Raw genomic sequence first — 13,473 nt, 5'->3', positions numbered from 1 at the left:
TTAAAATGGGCTGTGTGGAGAGGTTGGAGGTAAAGCCGTCTCCCCCTCCGACACCTCCTTCTCTTCCCCATTACCTGAACTTCAAAGCATGTCATCAAATATAGACTATACCGTAACATCATAACAAAAGGCCTCACCAGCATATGCAACATGCCAATTCAAAAAAGCCTGGAACAGAGATTACATTGGAACCTTATTGGAACCTTATTGGAACCTTATTAATTTTGTACAATGAAGTCCACAGTTAGCAGAGTTTAGAGGTGATCGTTGGTTTGGATGAGTTACGTAAAGAGTTTCAAATGAGAAAATCAACGATCTGACCTGAATGGCATACATTGCCTTTCGAAGCCCGTCTGTTTGGAAAAAAAAGTAATTTAATATGGCACAGAAAATAACTTCGCCTCTTTTCTTTTTTACTTTTAGTTCTCTAACGTGTGTGAACGTTCAGCATGAAGCTGGTATCAATGGAGAAAAAGCTCAGAACAGTCGACTTTTTGGGTACGGTGTCAGTAAAATCCCGGCTGAGCTGTGGTGCAGTGGAAGCCCTCAGAGTGGAAGTGTCTACGTTGTGTCAGGGCTCGGGAGATGTTTGTTTGCATACGACCTCTCATACATGACGAAAGCTAACAGAACTGACCAAACCTGGAACTTAAAGAAACAATGTGGATGAACAATTGAAATACCTCTTGGAAAACTGTAGCAACCAAATTTCGAACCTTTATTTCATTTAGCAAATTTCTGTTTGTGATTGAATTGTGTTTGTTGTGTTAAAGAGTCCAATATGGCTAATTTGAGCATTTCGTGTGCTGAACTTTAATTTTTTTTACTCATTTTTGATATAAAGTTGATCAACACTTGAGTTTAAATGGCATAGCTCCATTTACTCATTTTGTGTTTCTTCTTCTGATAAACTCTCCAATGAACCTAGATTGGTCCCTAATTTTTTTTTTACTCCAGTGGGTCACACTATACTTTCAGAAAACCAAACATTTAGTATTGCATAGTGTTGCATTATGGGTGTTTTTACAAACCTGCCCTGACAGCATGGCTTTGGGGCTAACGCTAGTTTGTTAGCTCTTTCTGCAGTGTCATCAGTAGTTCAGCTTGGGTCTCAGTCTTTTATTGTGTCTGCTACTACAAAGAAATTTGTTTAAAAAAAATGTTTTCTTTGAAATTTTTACAATTTTCTTGATTTAGTGGGCTGAATTTTGGCCCACGGGTCATATGTTTAACACCCCAGCTTTAAACTGTGTAAGTGTGAGTGTGATGAATGGCGAAGCTGCTGTGGGTGTAACCAGCCTTCCCCCAAAATCAACTGACAACAAATTGTCAAAATGTCCGTACTCTGTGTGCTTTGCAAAGGTTTGAAACTTCCATTTTTTGTAAAGGCCTCATTCTTTAAAAGTGCAATTTACATTCTGGCACTTTCTGCAGCTCTGTGTGTGTACACGCCTCAGTGTGAATGTCCTTTGAATACCGCAGTCCTCAAGGTAAAATTGGGAACAGAGAGGTGTGTTTAAAATTTATAGACGGAGCCACAGAGAGGCCAAACTTGGTATCAGCATCAAAACTCTGCGGCATCAAAGGTGTGCAGTGTAATCCCCACTTTCATGTCCCGCTCTCAGCAGCTGTTCCAATACAATACTCCAACTTTACAAGTCAGCTCATCTCATTGGAGCATGGGCGGCAGTGATTGGCTGGATTCTATGTTTGTTTGTTGTTTGCTTTGACCACAGAGACACTCTTTGAGTACCTTTGATGTGAGGACCGTCTCTGATTTGAAATGGGAGCATAGGCGCTGGTGAGCGTCCCGGCTGACTTATCCCTGCTTCAGTGCTTTTGGAGGCTCATCCTATCAAACGGCAGGAAACAAAATCATAATTAAGGACATTTGTAGTGGGGATTCAACTTTCATTATAGCACAAGCCGGCATAAAGCCCTCAAGCTCGGTACATGTTCGGCCAACAATGTCATAAAGGACGATATGGCTGCTGTAAGGTCCGCAGTGACAGAACCAAATGACTCTCTTGCCAGAGATAATCAGCTTTGTATGTCATGTTGACATGAACAGAGTGTTAAGGCAATATTGCACTTTGATGCTGGCAGCACTGGCACAAAGCTGATTTCCACAAATGCAATACGAGAACACAAATGGAGACATTCCCACAGTGCCAAACTGGCATCTGCATTAAACAACAGTTGGGGGCTGTAAGCTGGTTAGGATGACTCGGTGCACCGAGACTTAAAGGAGCGAGGTCACTGCATGTCCAGGCTGATAATGGACCCATTCGAGGACTTTCCTTCTGTCTCATCCGTTTTACAAGGTAGAAATACTGCTGGCATGACAGAAACAAGAGGTGTTCAGGTTCTCTGCCCGAGCAAACACCAAATGGATGTCAGGAACTTGGACAATTTGGTTGTCGTCCCCCACTGAAGATCAACAAAGTTGTCCTGAAAGCAAACGGGTACCGTGCAAAAAAAGTTTAAACAACATCCATTGAACTGAAAAATTCAGCTGACATTTGATTCATATTTAAATCCCAGGAGATGGACAGAAATAAAGACAAAACCAACGGTACATGACATACACATGTGCGTATTAATGTAGTGTATAAGAGAGATTTCCGGGGAGCTCAGGAGCGGGACGAGCAACGTTTGGTCTTGACATAAACTCAGCTTATTGGGAGCTATGTAGGTTTCTCCAGCTACAAAGTGAAAAGATGCAGGAGATGGCACGGAGGAAGAAAGGGAACCCGCGTGCAGCAAAGGTTTTTATCCACCTTGTCATGAGCACATTATGTGATAGACTCCCAAGCCTGCTGAGCCGCAGGAGTCCCAGCAGGGTTTGAGAGTTGTTTTGGTGGCAATGATAATGAGATGGAAACCTTAACATCTTCACTAGATTTAGAAAAAATGACAAAGCCACCCAGCATAGCAGCAGTGGCTAATCTATTCCACCCACAGACTGGTGCATTATGCAACCTCTAGTTGACGCTCTGGGTTCAAAGCAGCGTTTCAAAAACTGCCTGAGCCACCCCGGACTGCATTCTTTATTCTGGAGCTGCGAGTGAAGCAAACACAAGATATATTAATCCTGTGTAGACATAAACCCCCAAACTCGGCCGCACAATTTGTGAAGTCCGGTTTCCAAATTTAAGCGATCGAGACGGTTGAGAAGATGCAGCTGCAGACAGTGAATATCACCGGCAGTAAACAAGAGTGTGTTCTTGGCAAGACCTTACAGGGCGATGGTCATTAAATTATCCGCAAAGAAATTGTGATTTCCTTGCAGAGAGACTTGTAAATCATCTTTTTTCATTTGCCTCATGCATAACGCCGTCTTCCCTCCAGAGACGCTGAATTATCTTCACAGAGTGTGACAATTTAGTGAAACGGTGCTCATTTAATCAACATTTGGTGCATGTCTGCACATTTCTGCCAGAGCATTCGGAGTTTTAACCTGAGCATCATCTTAAATATACGTGACGAGTCTCTTCACATAATAATGAGAGCGTCAAACTCGTGAAAGCCCTAATTTAAAACAAAGTCTTAGTGACATTTGGCAGATAGCGGAGAACCCCGCCCACACGCCACACTCCATGAGGCACAAACAGAGGAGTGCAGTAATGTCTGACAGGCAGCGTTTAATTCCAATCCATTATTAAGAGCAGGTATGTATATGAATCTGCAGCATAGCAGCCCACACTTTGTATTCAAAAGCATTTTCTGGCCCCATGCAGTTGTATTACTTTCAGTTACAGCTCATGAATAACATCAAACAGACCATGAAGTGCATAGAAATAGAAAATGTGATAACTACGAGGGTGTATCCAGCCACTGTTTGAAGTACCTTCGAGCCTGCGGATCTTGAAATGTGGGTACAAGGAAACGCATATTGCTGTGGTGCTGTGTAATAAAAAATCACTGGGCAAATTGGTTGATTATAAGATTATGGACGAACACTATGAGAGAAGAACTAGCCAACGGCATAATAGTAATAAAATCAGAGGTTGCAGCTTTTTTAATGTTGGCTGCAAACCAATGTTTATTCAAGAGCCATATCAACTTTCCCCTCCCTTTTGGAGAGATCTTGAGGGGAAAAAAGTTTTCAAATTCAGTGAACTTCATTATGTATCAGGATTACCAAAGGGAGCGACACGTGCGTGCGTGCGTTCCTCTATCTGGAGCACATCTTGTTTTGTGCACGTACCACTGAAGCGAGCCAAAACGCTTGTCGAGATGCAAATGTTTGTTTTCTAAAGAGTGGCGTTCTGCATTTCAGCAAAGGGACCATCACGCTCATCCCGGAACACAAAGTGAAAGGCTTGCTCATCGAATTCTCCCAGCTTCACGAGGTTAAATTTATTACGTATTCAAGGATAACGAGACACTTAGCTACACGCTCGCGCGCTAACTACGATCGGTCGGACCAAGAACGAGGAGGCTCGACTGGGAGAGATGGATTGTGACATATTGCTCCAAATTCATAATCGCACATTCTGTGTGCAATTTCATGATGTGAATCAGTTTTGGCCCCCTTCACCCTTCAGTGGCAGAGAAAAGGGGGAGAAACATTCACTGGCAGTCCATTGGGGAAATATTTTGCTCTATATTTAAAAATATACACGCTCATTATAGCAGCAACAGCAGCATCTCAGCAGTTAATCCACCTACTTAACCCGCAGGGAAGCGCAACCTACACTTCCTTCATGTAAGTCAATTAAAAAAGCCCCTGTATATTACAGGGAATCTGTAATGACACATGTAAAGACATATGTAAGAAATTACCTGCTCGGGTTTAACGCCTCGGATGTTCATTCATTGATGCTTCTGCCCTCATAAACATTTATGCTTGAAGTCATCATAATTCAATGGTGTGAAAAAAAACAAAACAAAAAAAAAACTGTGGATTAAAGAAGCAATGAAATGAATGAAATGGCTGGTGAGGGGGTGAATGGCAATTCAGTGTTAGAAATGTACGGATTTCTTTCACTTATTAGCACACTTTTCTTTATAAAAATCCTTTTGGTTGTTTTCTGTTGAAAGTGGTTTGAGTAAGAATAAGGAGAGAATGAGGCCCCGTTGACAATGAACTGTTTGATGGTTTGGCATGGAGGACATACTGCACCCCCCCTCTGGTGGACGTTTCCTTCCTTATGCTAAATTATTGACACTGACGCTGCTGTTACTTAATGAGCAGACAAAGCTGAAACATGCAATCTGTTTTGTTTCACATTAAATAGTCATTTTTGGACACATATCAAACCTCTAATGTCTTTTATGGAAAACTGCAGTCATTCTTGGTCTTTCGGATCTATCGGCAACACTTAAACGAATCAGAAAGGATAAGTTTAATGAGGCCGGTCTGTCGCTGCCTCTCCATGAGTCGACAAGAGGTTTTGCATATTGCTGCTGCTCGTCCTTTGAGACACTCCCACTCTCCGCTGCTGAAACCACTTGTGTCGTCACTGCTTCCCATCCAGTGAACCTTCTGCCGGTGTCTCTGGAGCCATTCAGCTGGGCTCCGCACCCTTTAAAATCCAAGGAAGTGTTTAAATTAACCCTGTATGAGAAGAGTCATATTTCTGTCGTTTTTTTTTTATTGTTGTACAGTCGAGTAATACCAAGTTTGTCTTTACATTCATTGCAGTGTGTATTTGTAGTTACAGTTTGCAATGACGTCCCGTCTATAATTGTGATTCATTTTTTTTGCTTTACAATTAATTTGGAAGGAACATGTTTATTCACAAAAATATGTGTTGCTGAAAGAAGTAAATATTCTCAGAGGTGTGGGTGACATGTGACATTCGTCTTGTTTATGAACAATACCCGCTGTTCAAGTGTGCAGTCATGTTCAGAGGGCGAGCAGTGTTTGCCCTGTCAAACAGGATTTTTTTTTTTTTAACTCCATAATCAAAAGGTCATTCTGAAATGTGCCTGGAGTCAATTACTTCAATTGTTCAGTTTGCAACTTCATCCAGAAAATTAATAGTTGTATGTAGTAGAACTCGGATTTCAATGAGGAAGTGCAGAAAAGTAATTCTGGGGAAATTCCAGCAGGGGGCGATGATGTTGGTTTTTAAAAGAGCCTGAGTGTCATTGGAACCCATTCAAAAATGCAGAATTTTAGAGTGCAAATGAACATATTAAAGGTGCCTTAAGGAGTTTGCACGTTTTATACAAAACAGCGCCCCCTGCAGGCCTTGGGCGTAATGCAGCTTAGTGAAAAACTTGTCCCTTTGGCTCGCATGCTCGGAAGAGGAGGACTCCGTCTTCGCTCGTTTAGTAGCGCTCAAGTAAGATTGAAGTTTCTTTTACCTGGTGGAGTCTGTGCTGGAGCTGTGGCAGTGCTAGAAGCCAGTCTTTTCTTACTTTCTGGAAGCACCTGCTCAGTTGTTGCTCACTAAGCATCTGGCGGAGTAATGGCGGACAAAGCGAAACTGAACAAGCCGGAGCGTGCATTACGTCATTCCTTTCAAATTCTCCCCAAAAAAATGCTGGTGCCGGACCGGTACTGCAACTTTCAAGTGACAATTTAGCGCTGTTAGAGGTACTTGTAATGAATATGTCAGGGCACATTGTACACATCATTAAAAATGTGTAACATATTTATGGTGGAAAATAAGTATTTTTAAGGTTGTAAAACTCCTTAATGCACCTTTAAATTAAATATCCGGTTTCAGAACATGTTCTGGTCTCTGTCACTAGTTTCTGCTACCGTGTTGTCTTGATCAGACTCTGATTTAAAAATTTTATAAATCATGTGTTGATTTTATTTTAAAAGTTATTTTTGCATGAATCGCCCTATCACAGCGCCTACTCTGTCCACGTGATGTGGTCACGTGACCGACTGGACCAATCACATTTGCATCCGGTTTCAAATGTTCAGAATGGAGACGTCCTGCTGGAAGCCTCAAAACGGGATTTCAGAATGATATGGGGGACGTCATGTTAGCTCCGCCTATCTGCAATACACCTTCAATGGTTGAGTGACATTTAGCCACTGTCAACCCGCCCTGGGGCCAGCAGAGTGTTCTGGGTGGGGCCTTTCAGATGAGCTTCACTGATTGGTCCATGAGCAACTGCGTGATAACGCCGATGCACACATCTGTTATTCTGAGAGAGGATGTCGGCTGATTGAACAGAACGGCCGGCTTATACGATTGAGGATCCGTTTGCAGACAAAATGGAAATCATATGTAGATGGATATATGGAAGTGCTAACTAAAAACAAGGATTTGAGTCATAGAGTGATTGATCGAGAAGGCTCACAGCATGGATTTCATCAACAAGTTATCAGTGAGAGTTATGTGTTGTTGCAGAGGCCTGAGGGAAGATGATCTGGTGATGTCTTGATGGCTTTGTGCTAGCTGATCAGCCGTCATGGTGGCGTAGGTATTACTCCACAATAGTGGCATTGATTTCACAATGTGTACATATTGCAGGGCATATGTGTGCAATACTTTTGTTGGCGGTGGCGATGTTGTTGGAATTCTTAGAAAATGAAAAAGACTGCTGGAGAACTTCATTAGAAGCAGTCACGTACGTCTTTAGCTCGGTTAGCGTATTGTATTTGAACTTGTGTTGTAATTTCATTTTGTCTTCATTATCAATATTTACACAATCTGTTTGATTTAATCAAACGTCCATTTCAAACATCACTTATTCTGTATTCATGATTTCTTCTTAAAAGTTCCATGAATCACTGGACAACAGGAAAATGTCAGCGGCAACACATCATGAGGGCTTCATGCATCATCTCTGTGTATCGAAAAAATAAATCAGACAAATACAGTTTATTTTTATACTCCGTGCCTTCAATTTTTGGTTGCATGAACTTTTTTGTGCTTAGTGTAACCACTAATTTAATTGGAACAGCATTTATTCCCATCGACGCTCTGCACACTTCTTTCCAGAACGGTGTGATGCTCAGTCAGGAGACTGAAATGTTTTTTTTTTTCGATCTCTTCAGCAAATATTTAAGCTATTAAAAATGAGAGCAGAGTGGAGCTCGCACGCTGTACTTCTAATAATTTAGTATTTATTATAACTCAGCTTTTATCTTCTCCTGTGCCAAGTCTGAACTGGTATTGACTCAAGTCCCATCAGCCCCGTCGGTCTTCGCTCTCACCATGTCAGTTCTGATCCAAACAAAAGCCGTCTTCCACTAATCACGACACTCCACCACTAATTCAGATCAAATAAGGGCTGAAGGTGAACCTTATTCAAATGCAATTTTTCTTCACTTCACAAAGTGGTGAGGCACACTCTGTATTCAACAAACACTGACACATTTAATATGAAGCGCTTTCACAGCCACTTTTTCTTATTGACCGCTCTCCAACTTGGCAGGCATGCAGTTATTAAGCTATAATAAATAACAGCAGGCATCTCCCGAAGGCTGTCCTGTGTGCCACTGGTGATGAGAACGCCGAGGAAATGAGAATGTATGTGGGAAATAATGCAAAATAACAGAGAAAGGAACCCCTTTTTTTTTTTTTTTTTTTCCCCACGGGCCAGCGAATCAAAGCAGGAGACACAATGATAAAGACACAACACACAGCCTCAGATCTTCAGATACGTTGCAGCGCAGATGCAATTTTTCATTGTATGAGCTCCTCTTGACAAATGAGCCCAGATGATAGTTGGGGGATTTGTGCATGGCGATTGATCATCCCGTGGCGCGCTCTCACCGACCGGCGTGAAGAGGCGTGATCTATTGGCTCAGATGGCGTGAGGACAGCCGTTAATGCTTGACGGCCTAATTGGTTACTTAAATCTTCATTATTCACATTGTTTAGCAGACAACAGTTTACGGCTCCACTTGATCCCGTCCGGCGCAATCAAACGGCTGCAACTCCGGGAGCAAGATGGCCGCTCATTCATTTAGCTGCTCAGAATAAATAAAAGAAATGAGTGGGAGAGAAGCCGTCGTGCTCGGCGCCACTTTACCGCTGTAATTGTGGCCATAACTTATTTCAGGCATTTCATCCCACACAGCAGTCTACCTGATTGCACATTACTTCAGCACTCTGCTCAGGCTACACAAACTCACATGGACAATGCCATGCTGCGTGAGCCTCAACACTGCCCAGCTTAATGTACACATTACTTTATATGAAGAGTTTACAGCCACATGATCTCCCATCATGCTTCCTCACTTTAGTGACTGAAATAGATCTGTGTGACTCTCATGAAGGCTGCAACGGGATGAAATTACAGCTCATCAACAGCGTTCTCATGTGAAACAGAAATGGTTCTTTACTGTACTGGAAGTGTTCTGCTGTAACCACATTATTACTCATCTAAATCCTTGAAAAAGAGACCTTTTATGGGCTAAGGGTTACATCTGGTTGTGAGTTGTACAAGTCTCCACTGGGGGCGCCAGAGAGCTTCAGGTGGGAAGAATAATGCACCTTTTTCCAAACACGTTTTTTCTGTTAACTTTTCCAGACGTCATCATTCAAAAAGAAATAAGAAGAGCGGTAAACTATTAATTATGTCTTCATAAATGTTCCCATTTTAAAAATGTGAACTTAAACGTGAACTTGTTTGTCCTGATACCCCAGGATTAAGATTTCTGTGACCTTTGCTCCGTTTTATGATTGCAAATGAACTTTATGGCTCACAGCTGCCCCCTCAGGTCGTTGGTGGTACTACTCCTTGTGATTGCAGATCCATAAGCTCTGCCTAAATCATGGTTCAATGGTGCAATGTAAGACGGGTTAAAGGTTTGTTTATATCCGTCTGCATGTTCAGTACTGAGCTTATTGGAACCTCAGCAGCCAGCAGTGTTGGAGGTCATCTGTGTTTGGGTTCGACGCCTGCGACCCTGAACCGATGAAGTGTTACAGAAGGTAGATGGATTTACATCTGAGTATATGAGCCGACGCTCCTCTTCACGTCCTCACGTCTCACTGTCAGATTTCACAAAATGTCAAACGAAAGCTTTCTCCTTTCAGTTTTCAAAGAGTCTGAGCATCTGAGGGCAACTACAAATATTTAAACATTTAAAAGGAAGCTTGAAACACTCCTTTGCTTTTGTTCTTTTTAACTTTGATTTGATTTTATTTCCTTTTCGATCATCATTCTTTTTGATTCTGTGGTGTTCTTACGTTCTGTTGCTTTATTTGCTATTGCATGGTTTTTTTCCAATTGACGTTATCAGCTGTAATCTTTTTAATAGCAGTTTCAGTTTTCTTTTGCTCCATCCATCCATCCATTCTTCCATCCATCCACTGCGTTGTTTTAGCTACATTTAGACTGGAGTTTGACCTTTGATCCCAAAATGGCAGGGTTGGTTGTCATGACACAAACATACAGATAATTTCAAACTGTCAAATTGTGGAACTGTGGGAAGAAACCAAAGTGAACTCAGGAAAAACATGCAAACTCTTCTCTTGATATGTTGTATGTGTTGAGGTGAGTCTTTGTCCTGTTTTTAACATCGGTTTGGCCTTCTTTTGTCAATGTACCAACATCAATTTAATATTTGATATTGTTTAGTTGTCTTCTTAAAGGTAATTTTCAATGTTAATTATCATAAATTTAAGTGAATTTTTTTTCCCCATAGTATGGTTACTATTTCTTTATACTCCCTTGTCCATACGGACCAGTTTCATCTTGAATGAGCTGGACTGGAAAAAAGTAAGCATTTTTTTACCTTAAAATTTAAATTTTAAAGTTTTTCTTTGTTATAGTGCAGAGTATATGTGAAGAAAAAGTGTCTCTTTTTTTTTTTTTTTAAATAAACAGAAAGTACATAAAATCACGACAATTCCATCATAAAGCCAATTTAAATGCAACCTTTTAGTGCCAAATACAATGAAACGTCCAGAAAACGTCTCCTGTAACTCCTTTTCATGGCAGCATCACCAGCATCTCAGCTCGGGTATCGGTTTTGTGTTGTGTCTGGTAATCTGAAGAAAATTGTTTAAAAAAAAAACCTGATAGTTTCACAATTTACTTGGTGGTTTGACCTGATTGGAGCCTCATGCGGGCTAATTTTAGCCCATAGGCCTTATGTTTGACACCGCATTATAAACTATGATTCTTTATGCAAAAAAAAAAAAAAGAAAAAGACAAAGGACAGCTGATTGGTTCTTTCTTTCTTTCATCCATTGCATGAGATAATTATGATAAATGTTGGCGGAAATGACCAGCACTAGTTGTCTGATAACGTTTGAGCGGACGGTGGAGGCTCTCGGCGGTGTGTCGGACGTTGACAGAACGTCTGTGTGCTTTTATTTGAATTCCACTGGACAGCAGGAAACAGTAATCACTAATTTAAACTCTAATCTACAGCCTCCTCTCTTGCCAGATTACAGCCACAGACTCCGACGATGTGCGTGTTAATATTCATAAGCCTGCTAAACCGCGCATCTGTTCGCTGAATAGCCTTTTCCCTTTGTGTGTGGCTCTCCGTCTTCCTTTACTTTGCTTTTGGAGTAACATCATGCCTCTCATGAATCCGGCTGTCACACGGGGCAGTTTTACGTCGGCACCGTCTCGATTTGAATGAACCGTGAGCCAAATCTGCAGTGACTCTCAGGTCGGCGGTAAAGATTCTGCTCACAGTGTTTTGTTGTCATGCCAATACCAGCTTGTCACACAGTTCATGTTATTGCGGTGAGCCCTTGGATTGCCGTTTTGTTCTTCTACTTGATGTTTTTTGATTTCATTGCTATCGCTCTTGTCTCCATTTATCCCACAGATGTTTGCTATAGCAACAAGTGGCAGAAGCAGAGGGGGAATTTTCTTCTCTCAGGGAAAAGATGCTGAACATTTCCTCTTTGATAAAGACGCTTTGTTTGCAAAGCTTGTGGGCGTGTCTCCATCGCCGCAGGGCCACCGAGCCACCGGGAAAGCCACAGCGTGAGGCCACTTGGACAAAAATACATTTCACTGATAACTCCGTTTTACCAACAGTGAGAAGAAAACATGCATGACCAGTGAGTCATATTCAGAACACTTATCCTAAATGGGCCATTCTTCAGCTGTTTTCCCACAGAAATGATTTGATAGGTGAATCAATAAACACACACATCAACAAGTAAATGCAGTAAATCCTCAAAAAGAATGAATTGATCTAAAATTAGAGGGAGTGTGGTGGAGTAGTGGTTAGCTCTCTCCCCTCACAGAAATAAAATCCAGGGTTTGAGTCTGGGTTTGGATTTCAATTAAGATCTTCAACCCAAAAAACATTAAATATATTGGTGAAAAAGGAACGAGGAAGAGGAGAAGGATGAAAATGACGTGTACACGGTTATTGATTTTTCTAAGTAGTTATGAATTGTTATCTGTGTACACGTTTACACGTGTAGATGTTGACACCCCTAGTGGAAATGCACAACTTTCATTGCGTTTTGGGTGTCCATTCACACAACAACGGTGCTCTGAGTCACTGACAACAAAAATTTTTTAAAATAGGACCCAAGGTGTAACTTTTCAGAAATGCTTCAATTTCGTCTCCATGGAAACTAGGTAAGATGCAACTTATCTGAAATGCTGCTGCTGTGCACCACAGCTGTAGTAAATAGTTCTTTTGCACATTCTGAAATCAGTTTTAGAGGAAACCGTAATATGAAAGAGAAGAGAAAGACGTCCGGACTGGAGGATGCAGGGACAGAAAAGATCGTCGAATCAGTTCTTCAGATCAGATTAATGCAGCAGGTTTGATTTTTCGTCAATAAGCTAATAAAGTTTTGTAAACTAAAAGTATCACGGCCGTATTAAAAGAAAGGACTTTAATGAAACCAAAAGCGGGAGGCAGATGAAGGAGGACGCTGTTCAGCAACATAAACAATCTGTTTGGTTGTAAGGTGTGATGACAGAATAATTCCCAACAGATTGGATCATGTAAGAGCTACAGCTGAACGGTAATCCAATCGAGGATATGATGGTGCATATGGAAAACCCCATAACTGTCAGACTGGAATCTGATTACACTTTCTATTGGATTCAGATTGCTCTCCACCTTTCTAAGCCACATGAAGATGCTAATTGTATTTTTTCAAACACCATGCCGCCTCATTACTAAATGCAAATTAACTGATATTGTTTTCTATTTCGGGGGAAACAATGCAGTCTGTCTGACATTCTTGCTTTTTTTTTTTCTCCCATAAAGCAGCACTGAAGAAAGAGAGTTTGTCCTTTTGTTTCCACCACTGAATCGCCTTCTGCCTCCATGTCACATTCAAATGAAACCAAACTTTAACTGCAGCGAAGGACTAAAACTTCAGAATGTTCTGATACTGCTGGCACATGTACATTCTGAAAGTCTTTTCTCCTCCGCTGAGGACGCAGTTGATAAAGCACTGTTCAGATGACCTCACTCTCACTTACAATTAGCAGTCACGTACCGACACTGTTCCAGGAATCACATTCACAGACAAGTAGTCATCCCTATTCTGTTTAATGACTGCTTTCAGTGTCAGATTAGTGAGTAGCGAGTCTTTCACAGCGCACAGAAGT

Source organism: Salarias fasciatus, chromosome 2 (assembly GCF_902148845.1).
Source record: "Salarias fasciatus chromosome 2, fSalaFa1.1, whole genome shotgun sequence".
Taxonomy (NCBI): Eukaryota; Metazoa; Chordata; class Actinopteri; order Blenniiformes; family Blenniidae; genus Salarias; species Salarias fasciatus.
This window is presented reverse-complemented; position numbering follows the sequence as displayed.